The sequence below is a fragment of the Neovison vison genome, chromosome X (genome assembly GCF_020171115.1).
Source record: "Neovison vison isolate M4711 chromosome X, ASM_NN_V1, whole genome shotgun sequence".
Taxonomy (NCBI): Eukaryota; Metazoa; Chordata; class Mammalia; order Carnivora; family Mustelidae; genus Neogale; species Neogale vison.
In genome coordinates, this window is record NC_058105.1 from 115,867,083 (window position 1) to 115,892,848 (window position 25,766).

General features: G+C 43.1%; 1 protein-coding gene across 19 annotated transcripts in view; it reads left to right on the plus strand.

Annotated features, from left to right (window-relative positions):
- Positions 1–25,766, plus strand: part of MAP7D2 (MAP7 domain containing 2) — a 96,101-nt gene that overhangs the window by 14,953 nt on the left and 55,382 nt on the right. Inside the window, exon 1 of one of the 19 annotated variants that reach the window (XM_044234903.1) lies at positions 528–627. The exons of the other annotated variants lie outside the window; for them this stretch is intronic. The gene's annotated coding sequence lies outside the window, so the exon portion shown is untranslated. Of the gene's footprint in view, positions 1–527; positions 628–25,766 lie in introns of those variants that run through there. 19 annotated transcript variants of the gene reach the window in all.

Below are 25,766 nucleotides of genomic sequence, written 5' to 3' on the forward strand. Positions count from 1 at the left end.
CTCCTTGGATGGTAAATAATGACTAGGGGCATTTTTAAAAAAAGATTTTGTTTTATTTATTGGAGAAAGAATGAGTGAGAGAGAACATGAGAGAGGAGAAGGTCAGAGGGAGAAGCAGACTCCCCAAGGAGCTGGGAACCCAATGTGGGACTCGATCCTGGAAGTCCAGGATCATGACCTGAGCCAAAGGCAGCTGCTCAACCAACTGAGCCACCCAGGCGCCCCGAGTAGGGGCATTTTTAAATAGAGAAGTGAGCAGAGCTGAAGATGTAAATGAAAGCCTGTGCTTATGGTCCCATCTGTGGCTTGAAGTAGAGTTTCTCCCAAATAAAAAGTAGGACCAGAGCAGATAATCTGGTTTCTAACTTTTGCACATTGTTGTCTTTCCCAAGATAGATAATCTATAAGTGAGTAATGCTGTAGAAGGAGCTGTGGGCCTCAACTCCTGAGGGCGTTGGTTGGAAATGACTTCACCTTATATGTAAATGAGAAGGGAATGCAGTTCCAGCAGGCAGTCTTCTGGGGAGTCTGGTCTTGGACCTTAGCACTGTCTGGTTTTCCTTTTCCCTGGATTCTGCTGAAGTATAGCAACACACTGCAGCTTCTGGCTTGCAGAAGGACTGGAAGGTGAGTGGGGTTTCTTGGTCTCAAGGAATGTAATGCGTGTAGGCTTAAACCCACCTTGAAGACTTGAGGCTGGAATTTCTGAGGAAGGTGAAGCCAGAGTAGAAAAGAATTTCTAATGCCCCTGGACACAGAGCAGTGGGTACAAATGTCTTGACACTAGGGAGATAAACCTGGAAGGAGGGATTAGTATTAGACAAAAGGCAGACAGGATTGTGTCTTCCTTTGGGAAGATTCTAATATGAGTAACTGTTCTCTTGTTCTTGTTTGTTCCCAGTTTCCTTTGCTGGGCAGACCCCTGGTTTCATGAGGGCTATAAGGTTTCAGGGCCTCAGTCTTTTCTTTCCAGGCACCAACATATTGGCAGCATTCCTACAGCTTGGCATTACTTTGACCCTGTCGGGTATGACGTGTGTGAGAAAAATGTTGGTATGGATGTGGCAGAGGACTTCTTTGGCGCTCATGAGAAAACCTCTCTGTCACTGAGAAGACCTGATTTGTCAGAATTTAGATCATAAAGGAGTTGGTCGGGGCACCTGGGTGGCTCAGGTGGAGTAGGCCTCTGCCTTCGGCTTGCGTCATGATCTCAGGGTCTTGGGATTGAGCCCCACATTGGGCTCTCTGCTCGTCAGGGAGCCTGCTTACCCCCCCCCCCCGCCTGCCTCTCTGCCTGCTTGTGATCTCTCTCTCTGTCAAATGAATAAATAAAATCTTTAAAAAAAATAAAGGAGTTTGTCTTTTGAGAAAAATACTAGCTCAGAGTAGGAGTTACTGTGTTGGGCCTATGCTGGGGTTATTGGTCCCTGTTGAGACATACTAACAATGTCACAGCTTTAGCGATTTGTGTAGGTACACATGTGATTCACAAGATAATCTTCAGTCAAGTCAGCCATGCCAGAATGGAGGCATTCCTGGGCCTTGGGTGGTGTGGACAACACACATACTGGGAGGACTGGGATAGGCTGAACAGAGTCATGGCTATGTTTATGGAGTCCCTGTGACTTCCTGGATGTCTTTGCCTCTCTGCCTGATGTATCTGAGTTTTGGAAAAGTCATGTAGCTGCATTCCTGCTGAGAGCTGATCTTCCCACACTCAGACCAAGGCCTGGCCTTTTGGAGATCCCCTCTGTTGACTCCAGGTCTGGAGGGCATCTTGAGAGAAAACATGGGGGGTACTGTAAGCAGGTGCATGTTAAATTTTTCCAGGACAGACAGTAGATCTTTGCTTCACATTCTCTGAGGCTGGAGGGGCACCCCTTACCTCATACGTCAAGAAGTCCTTTATGGTCATATAGACCTATCTCCTCTAAATGCCTCTTCTCTTGCGTTGCCCTCTGTGAACAGGCAGAACAACAACTCAGCATCCTTTTGAGAAAATCTCCCAGTTTCCATAAGGAACCGGGGCTTTCTGTGGGGCCCAGTTCCCTAAACCTTCTTACATAATGTTTTGTTTGGTGTTTACTTCTGTGACATTGGTGTCTCCCTTCTCTAACTCTTTGCACAGATTACCCATTATTTAGCCTCTTTACCTCTTTCTCCAGTTAAGAATTTACATATGAGATATCACCTCATATCTGTTAAGATGGCCATTATCAAAAAACAGAAAACAAGTGCTGGTGAGGATGTGAAGAAATTGGAACTTTTGTGCTCTGTTAGTGGGAAGGCAAGTGCAGCAGTGCAGCTGCTGTGGAAAACAGTATAAAGTTTCCTCAGAAAAAAGTAAAAATAGAACTATACCATATGATCCAGCAATCCCACTTTTGAGTATACATCCAAAAGAATTAAAGTCAGGATCTCAGGGATTTTAACACTGTTCACAAGGGCTAACATGTGGAAACAACCTAACAAATATCTATGTACAAATGAATGGATAAAGAAAATGTGGTATATACATAGAGTGGTATATTACCTAGCCTTTTTTTTTTAAGATTCCATTTATTCATTTGGGAGAGAAAGAGAGACAAAAAAAAGAGCATAAGCAGAGGGAAAGGCAGAAAGAGCAAGAGAAGCGGACTCCCTGCTGAGCTGGGAACTGGACATAGGGCTTGACCCAGGACCCCGAGATCATGGCCTGAGCTGCAGGCAGATGCTTGGCTGACTGAGGCACCCAGGTGCCCCATATCTGGCCTTAAAAAGGAAGAAAATTCTGCAGTATGTGACAATGTGGATGGACCTTTGATGACATTATGAAATAAGCCAGTCATGGAAAGACAAATACTATATACAGATATTCCACATATATTAAACATCTAAAATAGACAAATTCACAGAATCAAAGAGTAGATTAGTGGTTCCCAGGAGGTGGGCAGCAGGAAATGGGGAGTTACTAATCAACAGACATAAAGTTGCAGTTAAACAAGATGAGTGAAGTTCTAGAGATCTTCTGTATAACACTGTATGTGGAGTCAACAATATTGTATTGTACATTTACAAGTTTATTAAGAGGGGTGCTGGGCTCAGTCAGTTAATCATCTGCCTTCAGCTCAGGTCATGATCCGAGGGTCCTGGGGTCGAGTCCCGGATTGGACTACCTGCTCCTTGGGGAGCTTGCTTCTCCCTCTGCCTCTCTCTCTTTCTGTCTCTCATGAATAAATAAATAAAATCCTTAATGTAAACAATGTAGGAGGGCACGTATTGCACGGAGCACTGGGTGTGGTGCATAAACCATGAATCCTGGAACACTGAAAAAAACAAAATTAAATTTTAAAAAAGAATGTAGAGATCATGTTAAGTGTTCTTACCACAATAAAATTTTAAAAATGCAAAAAATTTGGGACACCTGGGTGTCTCAGTCAGTTAAGTGGCTGCCTTCAGCTCAGGTCATGGTCCCAGCATCCTGGGATCGAGTCCTGCATTGGGCTCCTTGCTCCATGGGGAGCCTGCTTCTCCCTCTGCTTCTGCCTGCCACTCTGCCTGCCTGTACTCTCTCTGTCTCTCTGAAAAATAAATAAAATCTTTTAAAAAATTTACAAAGAATTTACTATTTAAGACCTTAATATGATCAGTTACCGGTTTAGCTACTAAGTAGCTATGATGATGTGGGCTAGTTTCTTTTTTATTCTTAGCCTCAGTTTCTTTACTTATAAAATGGGGAAATAAATTCCTCACAGGGTTGACAGGAGGATTGTATGAGGTAATGCATGGAAAGTGTTCAGTGCAGTGTCTCGCACATAGGTGCTCTGTGAGGTAGGTTGTATGGCCATCATCTGTGCATTGAGTGTAAGATCCCAGATCTTATGTCTGTGAATATAAAAAATAGATTTTTGGGGTCCCTGGCTGGCTTAGTCCATACAGCATGTGACTCTTGATCTCAGGGTTGTAAATTTGAGCCCCATGTTGGGGGTAGAGATTACTTAAAAATAAAATCTATAAAATACATATATACTATGTATCAGTGTACTTATATTGATATATTTGTATCCCGGCTTTGCCTTCCAAGGAGCTAGTGACCTGGTGAGATAGGCTTTCTCTAATTTAATATAATCCAAGTCTAACGCAGAAAAATACCATAAATGGAAATACAAAATGGACCATGAGGCCATAGATAAGCGCAGTTATTCTGGTGGAGGACCGAGGGACAGTCTTTGTGCATGTGTGAGTCTTCATAGTCACTTATAGTTAGGTGTCCTGTGGTTAGCAGGACAACACTGTCAAGTATTCAGCATATTGTTGCTGGAGGCCTGTCTGTGGCCATACTTTCCAGTTTCTGCATAGGAATGGTGGTTCTTTTTCTTCCACTCAAGCTCAATTTATATATTGAAATTCTTGAAGGATACAGTTGTGCCCTATGCAGGAGCTTATTCAGCCAGTGGCATTCCTTTTCCTCTTTCTCTAAGTATGTCTGAGACTTGTCCCAAGTCCATTTTCTCATTGTGCTAGATGAACTTACTCCTCCTTCTTTGTGTAGTTAGCCTTTTCCACAGGGAACACAGGAGACTAGAGGAAAAATTCTTATTTTTTGTCCTCTGTCCCTCCTCGACACCCACCACTAGATGTTTTGCTCCACAAATTGGCCTGGAGATCAAGACACCATTCAGCTTTCTGGAACTGTGGAAATTGTCATGGCTTTTGGCAAGATGAGAGGGTTGAGTAGTGTGGTATAAGTTTAGGATTTTAGACTCTGTGTTGACCAGTATGGTAGCCAGTTGCCACATGTGGCTATTTAAATTAATTAAAATTAAATAAAATTTAAAATTTACCTCCTCAGTTGCACTAGTCACATTTTAAGTACTCAGTAGTCCCACATGGCTGACGGCTACTGTATTGGACAGCACAGATACAGAACATTCCTTTCATGGCATTAAGTTCCATGGGCCAGCCCTGATGGAGAGGAGTATCTTTTTTTTTTTTTAAGATTTTATTTTTATTTATTTATTTGACAGACAGAGATCACAAGTAGGCAGAGAGGCAGGTGGCGGGGGGGGGTGGGAAGCAGGCTCCCCGCTGAGCAGAGAGCCCAGTGTGGGACTCGATTCCAGGACCCTGAGATCATGACCCGAGCCAAAGGCAGAGGCTTTAACCCACTGAGCCACCCAGGAGCCCCAAGAGGATTATCTTAACAGTTGTACGCTACCTAATAGAGAGAGGAAAACACAGATGTTTATCCATGGTGTGATGGTTTTTATCCTTCCTTCAAGTGATCCAAGTTGGATGTATAAGCATTAAATGTAACTGCCTAATCAACTGAACATTGACTAATGCATGTAAAATATTCTGACCTCATATTTGTAATGCAAAAAAGGATATTCACTTTCTGAAGTTTTTTTTTTTTGTACTGACATAGTACTCTGAAGCAGCTATCAAGTGTGTATTCATTGATTAGAGAGCCCTGAGTTTTTAAATTTTTTTATTGTGGTAAGTTATATATAACATAAACTTTACCATTTTAACCATTTTAAAGTGTACAGTTCAGTGGCATTAAGTGCATTCACAATGTTATGTGACGGTCAGCACTATCTTTTTCCAGAGCTTTATATCATCTCAAACAAAAACTACACCCATTAAATAGTAACTCCCTGTTATGCCTTCCCCCTAATCCCTGGTAGCCAATATTCTATTTTCTGTCTCTTTGTTCTAGGTACCTCATATAAGTGGACTCATACAACATTTATCCTTTTGTGACTGGCTTATTTCACTTTGCATAATGTCCTCAAGGTTCATCCATGTTGTGGCATATATCAAAATTTCATTTGTTTTTAGGGCTGAATAATATTCCATCCATCGTGTGGATAGACTACATTTGTTTATCCATTCTTCAGTTGATGGACACTTGGGTTGCTTCCATCTTTTGGCTATTGTGAACAGTGCTGCTATGAACTTGGGTGGCCGAGTACTGTTTGAGTCCCTGCTTTCAATTCTTTAGTATATATACACAGAAGTAGAATTGCTGGCTGATACGGTAATTCTATCTTTGACTTTGAATTTTAGGAATCAGTTTAAAAATTATTATTGATATATAATTCATATAACAAAAATGTCACCCTGGTGAAGTGTATATATAAGTCAGTGGTTTTTAGTATATTCATAAGGCTCTATGATCTCCCCCAACTTGTTTTATAGCCTCTTAGGAACCAGAGTTGGGGAGAGAGGCAGAATCTTGAAGGCAGATTAGTATAATACTCTTACAAAAATAATTTGTGGGGCACCCAACTGGCTCATCCGGAGGAGCATGAGACTCTTGATCTTGGGTCATGAGTTTGAGGCCTACGCAGGGGGTAGAGATGACTTTAAAAAAAAAAAGATATTTCTATCAAATACTTGGAATGCTGTGCAGTCTTTAGCAAGAATACTCTGCTCACTGTGAGCCTTTTGGAGTGAAATTCAGAAAGGCTCCCCTGCTACCTGACATATTTTCAGCTACTTATGAGGCCTTGTTTTATGGAACGGGATGTTCAATAACCTCACAAATGGGTCAGACTCCTCAGGAATGCTCTGGAAGCTGTGGCTCCTTTCTTCTTTATTGCACCTCCTATGTTTGCTTTGTCAGATATCCTTACCTGGCTTGAAAGTGGTTCTGTTCCTTCTCTGGTGCTAATCTCAAATTCTGCAACGACTTGGTTCCCAAACATCAGATTGTTTACAATAGATACCTTCAATATTTTCAATATTGATTTTTAGATTTCAGATTGCTCTGATTAGAAGCAAATAATAAAACTCACACACTTTTGTTGTTGAACAACTTGGGGATTGGGGTGCTGACCTCCCCCATGCAGTTGAAAACCTGCATGTAATGTTTGACTCCTCCATAATTTACTGATAACCTACTGTTGACCAGAAACTTTACTGATAACATACAAAGTCGATTAACACCTATTTTGTGTTATATGGATTATGTACTGTATTCTTACAATAGAGTATGCTAGGGAAAGTGTTATTAAGAAAATCATTAGGAAGAGAAAATACATTTACAGTAGTGTACTTTATGTATTAGGAAAAATGCTTATGTATATGAACCCACATAATTTAAACCTGAGTTGTTCAAACCTGGATTGTTCCAGGGTCAACTGTATATACCATGAGCAGAGAGCCTGATGTGGGGCTCGTTCCCAGGACCCTGAGATTATGACCTGAGCCGAAGGCAGATGCTTACCCCACTGAGCCACCCAGGCGCCCTTAGCTGTCTTACTTCCTTAACAGTGATTTTTTTTTCCTCCCCTAAATTGTACTATAAGCCACCCACCCATCTTGCCCTCCCTCTTGCACTCTTGTCATTGGCAGTTTCCTTTTCTTTTTTTAAAAAACTCTTGTAATAGTAGTAGGTTAGCTATAAAGCCTTCAAAGAGGTTGGGGCACAGCTGCAGGAATTCATCCCAAAACAGCAAGGATAGACAGATGACCACTACTGAGCCCTGGAACACCCTTTTAAGGTGCCTGCCTTTATTCTATACTCTGAAGCTGGCTTTCTTTTCACTGGCTGGGCTGCAAGGAACTCAAGAGCTAAATTAGTGAGAGCCCCTGGGCCAGAAGCTGCCTTGGCTTGATCCCTGATCCCGTGCGAGTTTCAGGACAAATCAAATACACAATTTCTTCAGTAACTTCTTCTGTGACAGAAACAATGTTTAATACTCTTTAATGGTAGAGGAGCTTCAGAATCTGCAAATATCTGTACTATGACACTCGCTGTTCTTGGCAATGAGAAAAGTCTGGTGCACTTGGGCATAAATAGTTTATTCATTTACTATAGTGTTTTTCTTGCTTTCGAAGCCAGATGCCCGGGGATTAAATCCTGGTTCTCCTTTTCTTACCTAGGTGACCTTGAGAAACTCACTCCACCTTTTTGAAAGATTCTTCTCCTCCTTTCTGAAAGGGGAGAATAATAAATCTGACTGCATGAGGTTGTTGTGAGATGTAAATAAGATAATACAAGCAAAGCACTTAATACAGTGCCTGGCCAAGAGTAAGAGATGAATAAATACTAACTGGTATTAAGGGACCATATTTTTTATGTGCCTGCCATATACAAGGTGCCAGGTTAGATTCTGTGAGGAATAAACCAGGGTCTCATGAGTAGAATTCAAGCCCTCTTGGTGTTATAGTTGTGCCTGGAGCTTGACACTTAATGCTGGGGAAGCAGAGGCTAGGTGGCATCCACATTTTACTTGTTTCCTCAGAACTATAAGTTTTATTAAATAATTTTTATAAAACAATGTTGATTATAAACATCAACACGGGAAAGATTTGGCTGAGGTTAGGTTTTTCCTGGGAATGGTAGATACTGTCGTTTCTTGTGGGCAAATTAAAACATTTTATCATTTACTGTTGGCCACTGGTAGCTGTAATTAAGGCAAACCATGTTTGTCAAAACAAATAAACTTGACAAAAAGGGTAGTCATGATTTTACTTAATGAATCCCCTATTTTTTGTGTGTTAAGAAGACATAAGTCATGTTCGTTTCCAGGCATGCTCCATATACATATCCCTTATTCTATTCCATCTCCATATTGCTGCTGTCAGAACGAGTACCAGCAGGCTGTTTCTGTGGAATTTTCTGAGCCACGTGAGAGAGAAGCACAGTGTACCCTTAGGACAAGATCTGTCCTGCCTTTCCTTGTGTTCCAGAGTCAACTTTGGTTGAGAGAAATAGAATAAGCTTCTGTTTTGGAAGGAACTTCGGGGTTTTGTTTATTTCTCAGAACAGAAAATGGTGAGCATTCTGATAGTAGAAGTCATGTGTCAGTTTTAGCATGAGAGAACCCTGTTTGACCTGATTGTAGATGGTCCAAGTCAGCTGCAGTTTGGTGCAGGCTAAGCCTTCTGACCCACGGGGGGATAAGGCGAGGGGCTGGGAGAGTGTTCCCCAAAGGCATCTTTAGATACAGTCTCAGCCCCTTAACTCAGTGTTGTTTCGGGGAAAAAAAATCTTTTAGAACTTCACTTTCCCATCAGTAAAATGGTATTACTTCCTGCAATTGTATTAAGGATTAGAAAAAAATACATCTGAAGCACACAGCCTGCTGCCTTTCAGGAGTTAGACATGTTGGGTAGTCTTTCTAGGCTTGGAAAAGAATGGTGAGTTTGCTTTGTGGCACCTTCAAATGAGCACAGAGACCAGGCCAGTCAGTTTCTTTTGGTCAACTAAACATCCCTCAGGGAGCGACAGGGTGGCTCAATCCGTTGAGCATCTGACTTGATCTCAGCTCAGGTCTTGGCCTCAGGGCTGTGCGTTCAAGGTCTGCATTGAACTGTTTAAACAAACAAACAAACAAACAAAGCATCCCTCAGTTATTTTATCCAGGGGAGCAAAAAGTGTGTGACCGCACTGACAGTTCTTTATCCCACGCATGCCATGCTAGACTCAAGTCAGCAACTGGAAGCGGCCTCAGCGTGCATCTGACACCATGCTCCAGGCAGCTGCTGCCCGTCACTCAAGATCAGCAAGAGAGATGCAGGCTGGTTGTCACCCCTGCAACATGTAGTGTGAGTGAGGGTGCTGACCCGCACCCCCCCTCCTCCATGGCGGTGTCTGTTGAACGTCCTGTCTAAACATGAGCCTGGCTGAATCATAACCCTGTAACACTCCTCGCTCTGGTCTTTTCTGCTTCTCGTCTCTGTTAGTCCTCGTTTCCTTCTAGCTTCTATTTCAGCAACATCTCCTTTAGTGTGAAAACATCCAGAAGGCATTTCTATTAACAGTCTTGTCAGAGTCTAAGGACAGGTACTTAAACGAAGCTCTTGGTCCATTCCGAAAATGTTTGCTGAGTGCCTGACATGTGCCAACCTGTGAAACGTGATAGAGTCAGCACAGCCCGTAGCTTTCCAGAGCTTAGTCTGGTAAAGATAAAAAGTGGACAAATTTATTCTCTTGTTTAGTTCTCCCCTCCGTCCTGTGGCAAAGGCAGAACTAGCCGTCTACAAGGAGAAAGGGGGCCCAAAGAGCTGTTGAGTTCTGTTAAACAGCTATTGCATGGAGCCAGATTGCTTTTTAGCAGCGTGCCGGGGAAGCCCTTGCTTGGGGACACTCTCTTACTGGCTGGCAGTGGGGCATCCACACAAGAACATGAATGGTGGGGCAGGCTACTGGCTGCCTATCCCACAACCATCCTTCCCTTCCTACAGAGCCCAGGTACTGGGGTGGAGAGCAGTGGGGCCCGGCTGAGTCACTTCAAGCCCAAGTCATTCTTGCACGTTGCATTCTCCTTTGCCATGTATTCACTCTCCTGGTTTCCCTTGTAGCCATGGGACCTAGTACTTGCCAAGAAGATTTAAGGTGAATACTAGAGGTCTTTCTGGGATCAAAGAGAAATGAGCATGAGGAGACCTTGTGTTTTGGCTGCTACCGTCTTCAATCCACTTCACCTGGTCTCCTGTGAGAATGTGATATTGGAGCTTTGGCAGCCATCTCGTGGTCACGAGGGAGAGATAGGCCAAAAGATGGCTGAGTAGAAAAACAAAGAGATCTTCAGTTGTTTATCTTTCAACCATTGAAGGAGCACTAAGACTCCTTAAATGCCTCTTGATTAATGAAATCACATATGTCTTTGTGGTTTAAGCCTGGGCTTCTCAAAGTGTGAGTCATAACCTGGCATCATGATTGTCACCTGGAAGCCTGTCAGAAATGTAAATTCATGGGTTGTATTCCAGCCCTTCTGAATCAGAATTTTGTGCTGTCCAGCTTGGCAATTGTACTTTTATAGACCTTCCAGGTGATTCTGATGCAAAATCAAGTTTTAGGAGCCTTGTTTAAGCCATTGTAGCTCTTAAAATTGATGGTGTCAGGGTCGATAAGAAAAGAGCTGCCATTCACCCGTCAGTTCTCTGTGTCCAGATGAGGACTAGGTTTCTCAACAGTGGAAGCCAAGTGACCCCAGTGGCTGGGATGCAGATCTTTCAGCTCAATTGGTTTGATGATGTTTTTCCCTGGGGGCCCCAATCACACCTGCTTGGGTTTTGGGGCATCAGTATCTGGGTCTGCAAACACCTGTCTGAGCCCAGCTTAGCCCCCATATCCTGCCACTCCCAGTGGAGCTCTAGGAGTCCTTCACCCCCAGAAACAAATGTGATAGGTATAGATATTTGTTTCTCCTGTGGAAAAGAATTCTCCAGTAGGTAGAGGGCGGTGGAGGAGACACCAGACTTAATAGTTCCACAGACCTGTGGGTGAAATTCTGTCCGTGGTGTTCAGATGGCCAATACCTGCTGAGAGCCTACTCAGGGCTGGGCTCTGGGCTGAGTGCAGAGAAGACAGTGGGAGACAAGGTAAAAGGACATGGTGGAGCTCAGGTATCACAACCGCAGTGATGAGGACAGATAAGGGCTGTGTGCACCTAGAATGCTCCCATCTGGGTACCGAGGTAGAGCAGGGAATGCTTCCTGGAGGAAGTAGCTGCTTATCCAAGAGTATGGAAAGTATATGTTTTGGGGTACAGGTTGGGGTGTTCAGGCAGCGGCTGCAGCTTGTGCAAAGGCCTAGAGATAAGAGAGCCCCTGGCTTCTTCAGAGAAGGGACAAGCGCTCAGGGTGCCAGGAGGGCAGAGTGCCCTGGGAAATGGTTCTATTCAAGCTCTCGGACCCAGGGATGCATCTGAGAAGTAGGTTCAGATGTAGATAGAATGATATTTAAATGATTTATTAATGTGAACTGGGCTCTCGTTGTCTTCAATGGAAATACTTTTACTGCTTTTTATTAGGGCCCACTAAATGCTGCTTGGGCAAAGTAGGCACGTCATGGATGCTGCTTTCATCTCACCTCCTGTGCTGCCCTGTTCCCTCTACATTTTGCTGCTCAGTAAAATAATGATACATACTCGTTCCTGTGAACAGGGGCACTTGTTGTTTATCTGGGGCCTTCATAAAGCCACTTCATCTCACTAGGCTTTCCTTTTCTGCTTCTTTGAAGTGGACTAAAATAGTATTACCCTCACTTGTCTGATCCTGAGAACTATCTGGTCTGCTTGTTGGAAATTCAGATTCTCTGCCTCCTCTTGGGAGGTGCCATTTCACCAGGTCTGAGAAGTTAGGGAATCTGTACATTTTAAATTAACGTGTGTGTGTATTTACATATAATTTATGTACAGGTCTACTTTTGTGTATATAATTTACATACAAGAAAATGCACCCATTTTATTTTATTTTTTTAAGTATTTATTTGAGAGAGAGTAAGCAAAGGGAGGAGAAGAGAGAGGGAGAAAGAATCTCAAGTAGCCTCCACGCCAAGCGTGGATCCCAACGTGGGGCTTGATGCCATGACCCTGACTGAGATCACAATCTGAGCCAAAACCAAGAGTCAGATGCTCAACCAGCCAAGCCACTCAGGCGCCCTGAGAAGGCACCCATCTTAAGTGTACTGATGTATGTGCTCTGACAGACGCATACATTCCAGGAATCACTCCCACGATCAAAATACAGACCAGTCAGTCCAAACACCTTGCAGACGCTCCCCACCCTCAACCCTAGGCAATTATTGATCTGCTTTCTGTTACCATAGATCAGCTTTGCCATTTTTAACATTTCCTATAAATGGACTCTTACAGAATGTACTCTTTTCTCTCTGGCTTCTTTCATCTGGCATGTGTTTGAGATTCATATGTGGTGTGTGTGTGTGCACGTGTAAGTAATCATTCCTTTTGTTGCTGAGAAGAACTAAGAATATAGGATGGTGTTTTTGCATTGCCGTTTTACCCCTTCTCTTGCTGATAGACAGTTGGATTGTTTCCAGTTTGGGGCAATAGATCCCGTGAGCATTCACATGCAAAACCGCTTGGTGGACATGCATTTGCATTTCTCTAGGGCAAATCCCTCAGAGTGGAGTTGCTGGGTCATGATAAGTATATGCTGTAACTGGAAAAGGAAAAGCCAAACTCTTTTCCCAAGTGGTCGTACCAGTTGATGTTCTCACCTACAGTTCAGGAGAGATTTAGTTGCTTTGCATCCTTTCCAGCACTTGGTATGGTCAGATTTTTGTGAGATTTTTAAAAAGATTTTTCTTTTTCTAGTGGTTGTATAATGACATCTCATTGTGGTTTTACTTCACATTTTCTTTTTTTAAAGATTTTATTTATTTTTAAAGATTTTATTTTTCTTTTTTAAAAGATTTTATTTGACAGAGAGCACACACTCAAGTAGGCAGAGCAGCACACACAGAAGGAAAAGCTCTCTGCTGAGCAGGGAGCCTGATGAGGGGCACAGTCCCAGGACCCTGGGATCACGACCTAAACCACAGGCAGACGCTTAACCGACTAAGCCACCCAGGCACCCCCACTTCGCATTTTCTTGATGATTAAAGATACTGAGCATTTTTTCAAGTGCTTCTTGGCATGTGAAGTGTCTGTTCTCGTATTTTGTCCATTTTTTTAAAAACTGAGCTTTCTTATTTAGCTGTAAGGCTTTTTTATTCGCTTCTATTTCAGAATTTTACATCTTTATTCACAGGTGAGATTGGTCAATAGTTTTTTAATGTTAAATTCAAGTGGTTTTCTTTTATAATTTTTTAAAATTTTTATTTATTTCCAGACAAGATTACAAGTAGGCAGAGAGGCAGGCAGAGAGATAGAGGAGGAAGCAGGCTTCCTGTGGAACAGAGAGCCCGATGTGGGGCTCGATCCCAGGACCCTGGGATCATGACCTGAGCTGAAGGAAGAGGCTTTAACCCACTGAGCCACCCAGGCACCCCTATAATTTTTATTATATCCTGGATACGAGTTCTTTGTCAGACATCAGTATTGTGAATATTTTCTACTTACCTGGCTTGCCCTTTCATTTTCCTAATGGTGTCTTTTTGAAGAACAAAAGATTTAAATTTTGTTGAAGTAAAGTTTATCAATCTTTTTTTTCAATTTTTTCTTTTCTAGTTTGAGCTTCTTGTGTTCTAAGAAATCCTTGCCTACATCAAGGTCATGAAGATATTCTCCTAGGTTTTCTTCTAGAAGTTTTATAGGTTTGTTTTGAGTTAATTTTTATATATGATGCAAAGTACAGATTGAAGTTCACTTTTTTGCAGATGGATAGCCACTTGTTCCAGCACCATTTTTGAAAAGACCATTATTTACCCATTGCATTACCTTGATGCCTTTGTTGAATATTCAGCTACTCATATATGTGTGGCTCTATTTCTGGACTTTCCATTGTGTCCTCTTGTTTGGTGTGTCTGTTTTTATACCAGTACCATACCATCTTGATTATAGGAATCTGTATTTTTTTAAAAGATTTAATTTATTTATTAGACAGACAGAGATCACAAGTAGGCAGAGAGGCAGGCAGAGAGAGAGGGAGCAGGCTCCCCACTGAGCAGAGAGCTGGATGTGGGGCTCGATTTTAAGACCCTGAGATCATGACCTGAGCCGAAGGCAGAGGCTTTAACCCTCTGAGCCACCCAGGCACCACTATAGGAATCTGTATTTTTAGTAAGTACTCCTTGACGGTTCTCATGATCATGTCCATTTGGGAAACACTGCATTAGAGTTTTCTAAGGATCCTTCCAATAATGACCATCTTAAGTCTCTGTATTCCTGCCAGCTCAGCTTCCCTTTGTACCTCAGCTCCTTGCTGCTGTAAGCGCAGTTCACAGACCAGCAACATCAGCAACATCCAGGAGCTTGTTCAGAATGCAGATTCTCACCTTTCCCCAGACCTAGTGACTAGAAATTGCACTCGTTATAAGGAGATCCCCAGGCGATTCCCATCAGCGTCGCACAGCCCTCACCTAGATGTAATTCCCCTGAAACAGAGCTTTCTAGCTTTTTGGATCATGAATAACTCCACAATCAGAAACACATACTACAATGTGCATATCGATGTAGCTGAAATAGATTTTTACAAAACAGTGGCTACCCTTCCTTTATTTCTGCTTGCTTTTCTATTCCCTTTGCTTTCCTCTCTTCCACCATATTCCTCCCTTCTTCCTTCCCTATTCCTTCCTGCTGAACTGTAAAGTTCACCCATCCTTAGTGAACAGTTTGAATTTATATAGCTGTGCACCTAACTCAGACTCGACTAAAAGTGGTTCTGAACTGGGCCAAAGGCCCTGTGACATGACTTCCAAGCACAGAACTACCATTTTTTTTAAGATTTTGTTTTTCTTTATTTGAGAGAGAGAGATCACAAGTAGGCAGAGAGGCAGGCAGAGAGACAGAAGAGGAAGCAGACTCCCCGCTGAGCAGAGAGCCTGATGTAGGGCTCGATCCCAGGACCCTGAGACCGTGACCTAAGCCAAAGGCAGAGCCTTAACCCACTGAGCCACCCAGGTGCCCCCCTCCTTTTAAAAGATTTTGTTTTTATTTCTTAGAACTACTTTTTTTTTTTAAAGATTTTATTTATTTATTTGACAAACAGAGATCACAAGTAGGCAGAGAGACAGGCAGAGAGAGGAGGAAGCAGGCTCCCCGCTGAGCAGAGAGCCCGATGTGGGGCTCGATCCCAGGACCTCGGGATCATACCTGAGCCTAAGGCAGAGGCTTTAACCCACTGAGCCACCCAGGTGCCCCCTTAGAACTACTTTAACACAGAAAGTTATTTGTGGTATATTTCTGTCACATAACAATGTATCATATATTTATAAGAACTTAAACCTATAGAAATTACTTGCCAAATTTGTAAGCTAAAAGAATATTGACCATATAAAACTCTTGAGTTGTTATGTCTACATATTTTTGAATCTTCTTTGGTTGTTAGACCAACAGTGCAGAGAGGTAAAATGATTTCAGCTATTTTGTTCAGCAGTAGCCAGTCATATGTGTCTGAAATAGTACAATTTTCAAAAATATAGAGGGCTTGATTTGGGAAGTTTTATTATCCATGACAGGTCCTGAAAGTCCAGTCCTTAAATGATTTAGAAACCAAGAGTTGAGTACATATTGTAGATTTCTGTTGTCAGTGTGTAATACATTATCCTTTGTAAGCAATGCCTTTAAGGCAAGGCCTTGCCTTTCATCTCTAGGCAATACTTCCCACCCTGCCCCCTGCCAGTTTATATTTCTAGAGTCAGAAGGCATGAGTTTGTATGTAGCTTATGCTCTTTACCTGTTGTGTGACCTCAGGAAGGTGTTTAACTTCTGAGTTTTCCCACGTGGAAAATGAAGACAATGTTAGTACTTATCTCATAGACTTTTTTGGGAAAATTAAGTGAGTATAGACACGTCAAGCATTTAGGACTGAGCCTGCCATGATCATTGCTGGTTATCATTATCATCATTATTGTTATTGTTTTCTTTCTTTTCTTTTTTTTGATTATCTTTATTTTCTAAACTGGCTTTTGGCAGAATCTCCCATTTAGCTATTTTCTAGGCTCCCCAAATTCCTTAACAACTGAACTTAACTCATTGCTCATAACCTTCCCCCCAAGTTCTCCTTATTTTTGTGGGTGGTGTCAGGCCACTCTTCTTCAGGCTGCCTAAACCCAGAGCCTCAGCTTGCCTTTGGTTCTCTCCTTTCCACCTCCATTCAGTTGCCTATTTGTGTAGCATCTACCTCTCTGTGGTAGAATTTATCCTTTCCTTTGCATTCCATTCCAGTTTAAATCCTCATAAACTCGCATCTGGATTATTCATTCACTGTGGAGCTGACATAGGAGGACAGGGTTTCTGTGGACCAGGCGCGGGACCCACGTAGGTGGGCTGGGAGGATGGAATGGGGTGCAGGGTAGGCCTCAGCAGTATGAGGGACGGGGCAAAAGAACAACAGGGAGAGGACTCTGAGGAGGACCAAGCCACACCGCAGAGCCCCCCCCTGTATTTGAATTGCCTTTAGCTTTTATGTTGTTCATGGACATCTCTCTGCATAAAGTCCTTAGATCAAATTGAACCAAATGGTTTGTTATCAGCTTGAATGATCACCTAGAGAAAAACTTCAGGAAATATTTTACCCCGATACCTGCTTTTTATTTTTGTTTCTGACATTGGTGACCGTCTTAGCTCTGGTGTGTGTAGGACCGTCATGCCCTGTCCTGAGCAGAGAACTCCAATTTTGAAACCTCAGGAGATTGATACTATGCTTGGTAAAAGAACCCAGTGCTGTATTGATGAGTGAAACCTCAGGTTGCCTTGGGAACACAGACATCCTTCCTGTTACTATAAAAAGGGACACAGTGGCTGCAGTCATGAGACAGCCTACATTTTACTGATTCTTTGTGGTATTAAAAAAAAAAAAAAAGTACCCACAGGGAAATGCTGTATTTTTTTAAAAAACCTGATAAAAAATGTAAAACTTCCTGTTAGTGCTCTGATCAAATCGAGTAAATCCAATTTTAAAATGCTTTTGGATTTTACAGGGACCAAAGCTGCTCCCATCCATCTTTCTTCTTACCTTCTTCCCTGGTGCTCCCAGGATAATTGTTGCAAGACAAAATATGAATTGTTTCCATCAGCAGGGGTTCTGATTAAGCATATAATTTGTACTGATGGTCTTAGGAGGGAATTCCTTTGCCCAGTAGGACCTGTGAAGGTCACATAAAGGCAGAGGGAATATGTGGGCCTTCCCTGGAGTGGCCTGTTGAGGGGGCGACCTGACCAGGTAAGCTTTCTCACTCCACGTCCCCAGGGCGGGGCATGATCTTTGCCCCTGTTGCAGGTTCACACCATAGTTTCACTGCACTGCCATCCAGGTAAGAGGATGCTAGGGGCAGTTTGTTCCATAAAGGATGTTATAAAACCCTTAATACTACCAATGCATTTAGTCACAGTTCTGCCTAAGGAAACGAATTGTGCTTATTGATTCTGTCAAACACTAATAAGAATTTTATTGATTCTCTATTTTTGAAGAACTTTTTAAAAAAGATTTTATTTATTTGTTTGATTGACAGAGATCACAAGTAGGCAGAGAGGCAGGCAGAGAGATAGGAAGAAGCAGGCTCCCTGCTGAGCAGACAGCGGATGCCGGGGCTCAGTTCCAGGACCCTGGGATCATGACCTGAGCTGAAGGCAGAAGCTTTAACCCACTGAGCCACCCAGGCGCCCCTGAAGTAGAACTTTTAAAACTACTACGAATTACTACAGCTTTTAACAAAGCTGCCCAAATGGAAATAATGTTATTTTATATTTATCATTTTCTAGCTTTGGTCTCACTGCTCTGTATTATTGTAGTGTGAACCAAGGTGTCTACAGTAGGGAAAGGAAGTCTTTCCCCTTGTCCCATGTAGCACAGCTTACTAAAGCAGGGTTTCTCAACCTTGGCACTACTGACTTTAAGGGTTGGAAGATTCGGGGGGGGGGTCCTGTATCCACTGTGGGATGTTATCATTCCTGGCCTCAACACACTAGATGCCAGTAGCATCCCCCTCCACCCTAGCTGTGACAACCCAAAATGTCTTCAGACATTGTCAAGTGTCACTTGGGGGCACAATTACCTCTGGCTGAGGACCTCTTTATCAGAGTATAAGGTTTGTGGAGCATGCTGTTTTTAAAGGCAGTGGTCATTTAAGCATTGGTTTGGGTCATCTTTAATAGAAATGTGTGTAGTGACCTTTCAGTGTGACACTTTGGCTAATTTAAAATAATACGGTGAATCCAAAACTGGATTGCTTTAATGGGCTAGCATACTTAAATAGCAACGGTATATTGTTGTTCTCTGTTCATGGTTTTTGCAGGTGAAAGGCAACATGCAGGATTTAAAAATACATATATCATCAGTTTTTATCTTCCTGAAATGAAAAGCAAGGAAGAAACAGTGACAGCCACCATAGGCAAGGCAGCCATGCTCTGATATAACTGTAGTGCACAAAAGGGTATTCCTTATGTGTTGTTTTGAATGGCAGGGGCTTTTTCTGTGAAAGAGCCAAAGAAACCTTTACATGTCCATATACTTTGGGACTTCACTTCTCTGAAGGCCTTGTTTTACTTTATGAAAATCTTGCCCAGAAACAAATACCAAGATTTACAGTTTACTTTTTCTCTTGTCACTATCACATCTGTTATCTTACTATTTTCAAAATAAGCTTTTGACCACTGGCAGCAATAAGTAGAACTTAGGATTCTTGTGCCTTTTGTTCTTCCAAAGAGGTATTAGCAGGGCAGTTGGAGGGGATTGAGGTAGGGTAAATTTAATCAAGAAGCTGGAGATATCCTCAGATTTGTTTAAAAAGACAAAGCAGCTTGCTTGGAATGACGCTGAGTGAGGGCACACATTTTGCTCTGTGCCTGTGGTTTAAGAAGAATCTGTTTGACCCAGGAAGCTGTTTCTACCTCAAGGCCTCAAAATGTCCTTGAAAACTGTCCTTGTTTAAGAATTCTATTGTGTCTTAGCTGCCACTGTCAGATGCCAGACCTGTATATTGGGATGGAAGTGGAGCAGCCCTCTTGCGTGGGCTTTTATTTTTTATTTTATTTATTTTTTAAAAGAAATATTTATTCATTCATTCATTTATTCATTTATTAATATTTTATTTATTTGTCAGAGTGCACAAACAGGGGAGCAGCAGGCAGAGGGAGCAGGAAGCCCGATGCAGGGCTCTGATCCTAGGACCCTGAGATCATGACCTGAGTGGAGGGCAGACGCTTAACTGACTGAGCCGCCCAAGTATCCCTGGGTTTGCTTTTTAGGGGAAAAAGGAACAAGGGGTTATGACTCTGAAAAAAATTTTTTTTGAAGATTTATTCATTTGAGGGGGAGGGTAGGGGCAGCGGGAGAAGGAGAGACAGTCACAAGTGAACTTCACACTGAGCATAGAGTGCATTTTGGGGCTCAGTCTCACGACTCCGAGATCATGACCTGAACCAAAACCAAGAGTCAGACACTTAACTGACTGTACTACCTAGGCACCCGGACTTTGAAAATTCTTAATATGTCTCTAAATTGTTTGTAATACAAAGATTTTGTGATGCAAAGATTTTGTTACACAAAGTTTTTTCCCTAACCTCTTTATTTCCCCTTTGTATTTTGTTTTAAAATTCAGGAATCTTTGAACTGCAGGCCCGACAACCACACTGATGACTTGGATTGGGTTTCCAAGGCCCTATCAGTGGTCCCTCAAAGTGCTGGTGTACCTGGGGACATATTTGATGTGGGGTTGTGCTGCCAGGAGTTGAAACTGGGAATAGAGGGGCTTGGAGCAGGGAGGGTTCGCTTTGAATAGCTGAGCTGTACAGCTGTGGTCAAAGTTCAGGTCTGGTGCCCAGTTAGACAGTAGAGGGGAAGCAGGCAGCCTAGAAACAGGGGGGGCTGTCCACAGGGAGAGTGCTGAAGCCTCCTGCCAACTCTATAACATGAGGATGGAAGGACCTTAAGTCCCTATGAGCATGTCAGTGTGTGAAAACACTGAGGAAACAAGGACAAAATAAGGGGCTTAGGTCAAGGTAATCTCTGGCCTGCCTAGCTCATTCTCAAGGGTGGGAGCTCCTCCCACCATGGGGACTCTGAGCCTTATGGGCAGCTAGGTCAGGAGTGGCATGAAGATTGGCCAGAAGGGCCTCCAGTGATGCTCTGGGATCCTTGACTCATCTTTTACTTTCATGGTCATCCAACATACATACCACCCTGAAGAGAACATCAAATGACAGTACTAATAATGGAATGCCACAGTTAATGTCCCGTTACTGGCTGTTACCTGCTGGATTCTGTCCACACAGTTTCAAAGAGACATTTGTAAATCTCATACTTTGTCGCTGAAAACCAAGTTAGAATCGTCCTTTTCCCTTGTGTTTAGCCCTTTTAACAGATGTTCAAGGCCTTTCCGAATCTTAGGATGGTGAGTGGGGGGCTCGCATCTTCACACATGACCCTCACTGTACACAACCACTTGTCCTGGTATGCAACCCCAGAATCTGCCCCTACCACACCTCTGGAGGACAGTTCCTGGGTGGTTTAGACTTAGAAATATCGATGCCTAACATTTATTGAGCGATGACTGCAGCAGGCAGTGTTCTGAGCAGTACACACACACATACTCATTCTCTCACTCAAAGCCTCCCCATGTCTTCTCTCCCTCTTGCTTTCCACCTCCCCCCTCTCCTCCTCCCTCTCCTTCTCCACTGATGCTCCTTGATCTCAGTGGGATTGGAACCAGGCCCACCTGGCTCCTGAGCTCCTCCTCCCAGACACTGTACCCAACTGCCTTCTCCATACTTTCTGGGGGATGGGAGGACTATCCCAAGGTCATTCTATCTGCAAATCAGAGCCTTACCCCCTTGCTTGGATCCCTGCATCAAGCGAGCCTCTGGGCATTCAAACCAAAGCCCCATGTGTCAGAGGCTCCCCACCTGTAAAGGACCTTGAGGCCAACTTCAGACACCTGGACTTGTACGCCTTGTCCATGATAGAAATCTATACTTGCTCTGCTTTCCATGTTCACTCCCTTTTCTGGTACCAGCTCCCACTTCTCTGGTTTTTTTTTGTGGTCACACTTGACAGGATGGGTGGAGTCTAACTTCTTGTGAACTGCAAACAATTCTTTGATGACTAGAGACACTCATGGGGAAGTGGGCATGGATGTGGAGGAGAGGTGACTGTGTGGCCACCACATGGCACAGAAGGCCGGGAAGGTGGATCTCAAGATGAAACCACCCAGTTGCTTGGTGAGCCCTGTGCTTAGCTGTTGAAGGGTCCACACAAAATATGCCTCTTTTACATAAGGATTATTTTGTAAGGGAAGTCTACATTTATTAAAAATTTGTTTTTGCAGTGGGGCACCTGGGTGGCTCAGTCAGTTGAATGCCTGACTCTTGGTTTTGGCTCAGGTCATGATCTCATGGGTTGTGGAATTGAGCCCAGCATCAGCAGGGAATCTGTTTGAAGATTCTCTCCCTCTGCCTCTTTCCCCTCTAAAATAAATAAATAAGTCTAATTTTTTTTTTTTTTTGCAATAGAAAGGGGGCCTATACCAGGAAGAGAACTATTACCAGAGCAAACTTTACTTGCACAGCAGGGCAACTTTTGTTTAACTAATATTTCCTTCCCTCACCTTCCGTGAATTGCATCCCCCCCCCCAACATCTTTCTTTTGTCTCTAGCTGAAGATAGAAGTTAAATTTGTCTTTGTATTACAGGTGGTCCCAGCCAAGAACTCCGATTGGTAGGGTTTGGAAATGATGTAGGTTTCATTTAACTGGCAAATCATGCTGTGAATGGAGTATGCCGTGCATACTGGGTCCTTTTGAAATGATACATACTTACATTAAATTTATTGTGGAAACACAGGAATCCAGGTTAACTCCTGCCTCCACGATCAAGAGCCAGGGTGGGAGACAAGTTTGTGCGTCACAGTGCTCAGTACAGAATCAAGTTGAATTTTTTAGCTGTTTGTTGTCTTCTTTTTTGTTTGTTTGTTTGTTTGTTTGTTGTCTTCTTTTAGGCACCTTTCAATTTGTTCCTCTTACTTTCTAAGTGAATTATCAGCAAGGCAGAATAAGTCTTAGAATGGAAACTGTGACTTCTTAGGAAGTTGTGGGGGATTTCCTAGGGGAATTTTGTGGGACTCTTGGGAAGACTGAAAAGTGGAGGTTATGATGACATGGCCCAGGGCCTGGGCCCAGTGAGCATCTGCCATGACTTGTTCAGTCTGTGTTCTCATATATCATCAAGGGAATGGGACCAACTGTGACTACTCCTGCTGCCAGGTGTTTTCACAAGAACCACCATAACCCTGAAGTAGGTAGTGATGTTCCTGCTTGACAGAAGAGCAGCTGGAAGCTCTGAGATATGAAGAGATTTACTCCAGTTCCTTTGACAGGGGTACTTTTGGGCAGGCCACATGGATGCAACCAAGAAGCAGCCCCTGGGCCAGGCTTTACACATGAATGGGGAAGTGATCAACAAGAGAGTATTCTTGGTGGCTGTAGAGAAGACCCAGGCCATTTGGACACTGGTAGAAGATCTGGTGTGTTTGGAAACACGTAAAGGTTTATAGTGAACCTGGAAGGAGGGCGATTTTCAAGGCAGGTTTCAGAACCAAGGAGCTGGCTTGTTAGAGCTTCTTATCTCCTCAATCATGAGGAATTTTTGAAGAGCCCTCCCTCTTGAGTCCCCCTGCCTGGGCCTTTGCGAGTGACTTCCATTTCCACACTGGCTCTGGTGAGGCATACCTCTTGTCTGTCATGCTGCCCTTAGGAGTCTCACTCCCCACACTTCTTCACAGGGTCACAGTGCGAATGTGGTTGCCTGGGAGATCCAGGTTTAGTCATGGCAGCCTGGGGGCACTAATGACGTATGGCAGGTCACCCACCCCTAAATTTTGCCTTTTCCATTTGTTACCATAGTTGTTGTAGTGTTACAAATAGGTATCATACACAAAGTGCACACATTTTAGTGTACCATCAGGTGATTTTTTTTGACAAGTGTGTACATTGCCTTCATCCAAGCCCCCCTCATTAGCTTAGTAGTTCTCTAACAGTCAGGGCCTTGGCAGGCAGGGGCAGGATGTTCCTGAGATGCCCGGTGGGTCGGCCACTAGAGGCCTGGTGCAAGCTGAAGACATCGTTGATTTGAAAGCAGGGTTTAAAGATGAGGAGGGGAGATCAGGGTCTAGTTCAAGACTATAGTAGTAGCCATTGTGGTGATGGTAAGGGTGATAATAATGATTGATACTGATGAACACGAATACAGGCTGAGAGCTTAATATGTCCTAAGCACTTGTATTTACATTCTTAAGGACCACATTTAAACCAGTAATGATGATGATGGTGATATCATTAGCTAATATTTACTGTGTGCTTTTAATATGTGGTAAAAGCTTTACATATATTCTACTTCAAGCTTCACATTACTCTGCAACACGGGCACTATTATTCCTATTTAACAGATGAGAAGACTAAGGCTTAGAAGCTTCCTTAGTAGTCACACTGTTAATGTATGCTGAGCAGGGATTTGTGTGAGCCCATTTTCTTGGGCTCCTTTGTGCATCCCAATAATAATATCTCCCAGTTTAGGGCCACCTGGGTGGCTCAGTCCTTAAGTGTCTCAGCTCAGGTCGTGATCCCAGGGTCCTGGGATCGAGCCCCACATCCGGCTCCCTGCTCTGTGGGAAGCCTGCTTCTCCCTCTTCCACTCCCCCTGCTTGTGTTCCCTCTCTCACTCTGTCTCTCTCTGTCAAATAAAAAAAAAAAAAAAGAAAGTAAATAATAAAAATAAATTAGAAAAAAAAAAAGAATAGCTCCCAGTTTCTGGACATCTAGATCACTAGGTCAGTATTCTTTCCTTTAGGTGGCCTTCCTTTCCTGTCCATACTGAGTTGGTGCCTGTAGCTTGGGAGCCAGCTAGACTGGCCTCACATCCAGGCTTGGCTACATAGCACCTGTGACTTTGGACAGATTTCTTAACTTCAAGTCTTAAGTTTGAGTTTCCTCATCTGTAAAATAAGGGTAGCTTCCACCTCCTAGGATTATTGTGAGCATTTGATAATATTTGGAGACTTTCATGCCTGCTTAATAAATGGTGCCTTTAGAAAAAGATAGTCTGACCCATGAATATGTGTACAGTTCATGAAACTGGGCACAGTTGCATTTTATAATGTGACACATTTTCACTTGATTCTGGGGAGCTTATTGGAGTTGCTGGAGTGGGTATTCTTGGGACAGCTGATGATGTGTACATGAATATAATTAGGAAATTTACTGCGGAAGTAGTGAAGAACAGCGTCAGCATCATCATATACAGCCTTCACTGTTGATGTTTGTGAAATGTCATCTACTTTTCTTTTTCTGGTAAGAAACTATTCATGCTGCTAAAGACAGGATCTCATTTCTACTTAGTTCCCAGAAGGGGCGTGTGTCTCCATGTGTAGATACAAATGATGATGGATAACAGATACTTTTGACAGAAGATGAGAAATCATCTATATATAATTTTTATGGAAGGAGAAGGTTTGCCCTGGTTTTAGCCTGGTGCGGTTGCGTGCACGCACTCTATCTAATTGCCCCATTAGGAAGGGTAGCAGGACTGGTTTTCGGAAGACTTCAGTAGTAGAAAAGGAAGAGCACGGAAGAGGACCAGCCTGGCTAGCATGGCTAACATCGAATAGCTCAGTTTGTGGAGCTCCCATTATGTGCTGGGCACAGGGAAGCTGCCCGTGATGATCTTCCCTTTAACCCTCATTGTGAGTAAGATAGGACTGCTTTTATCATCATTGTTTAGAAGAGGGGTCTGAAAGCAGTTGCTGTGGGCACTTGCCCTTGCGCCTTCTTCCAGTAACCCTCTGCAGAGAATTATGTGGCATATTGGTGATGAATATGGGCCAGGTTCCAGGGTGAGGAGATTCATTCTCATCACTCAACCTTAATGTCAAAGTGCTCCGCTCTTTGTGACTGAACTTCACCCAGTTCCACACTTAAAACAACAACAACAAACCCAACTGTTCATTCTGTCTGTCGTATAATTCTTGTTTAAGAAAATCATATAGGATGGTCACCTGGGTGGCTAGTGGGTTAAGCCTGTACCTTCAGCTCAGGTCATGGTCCCGGGGGCCTGGGATGGAACCTCATGTCAGGCCTCCTGCTCAGCGGGGAGTCTGCTTCTCCTCCCTCTGCGCATCCCCTACCCATGCCCAGGCACTCTCTCGCTGTGTCATAAATAAAATCTTATTTTAAAAAGAATCATTTAGGGATCATTTGAGTCATTCATTAATACTCTTATCATGTCTGCATTTTTCTGGAAAATGTGATTCATTTAGCTATTTTAAAGGAAACTTACAGGAATTTAGTGAGTATATTTTATAAAAACGTAACAACTGCATAAGTTTGTATACATTCTTATGTCGTTCCCCCTGTTTCTCCACTTCTTTCTTTTCAA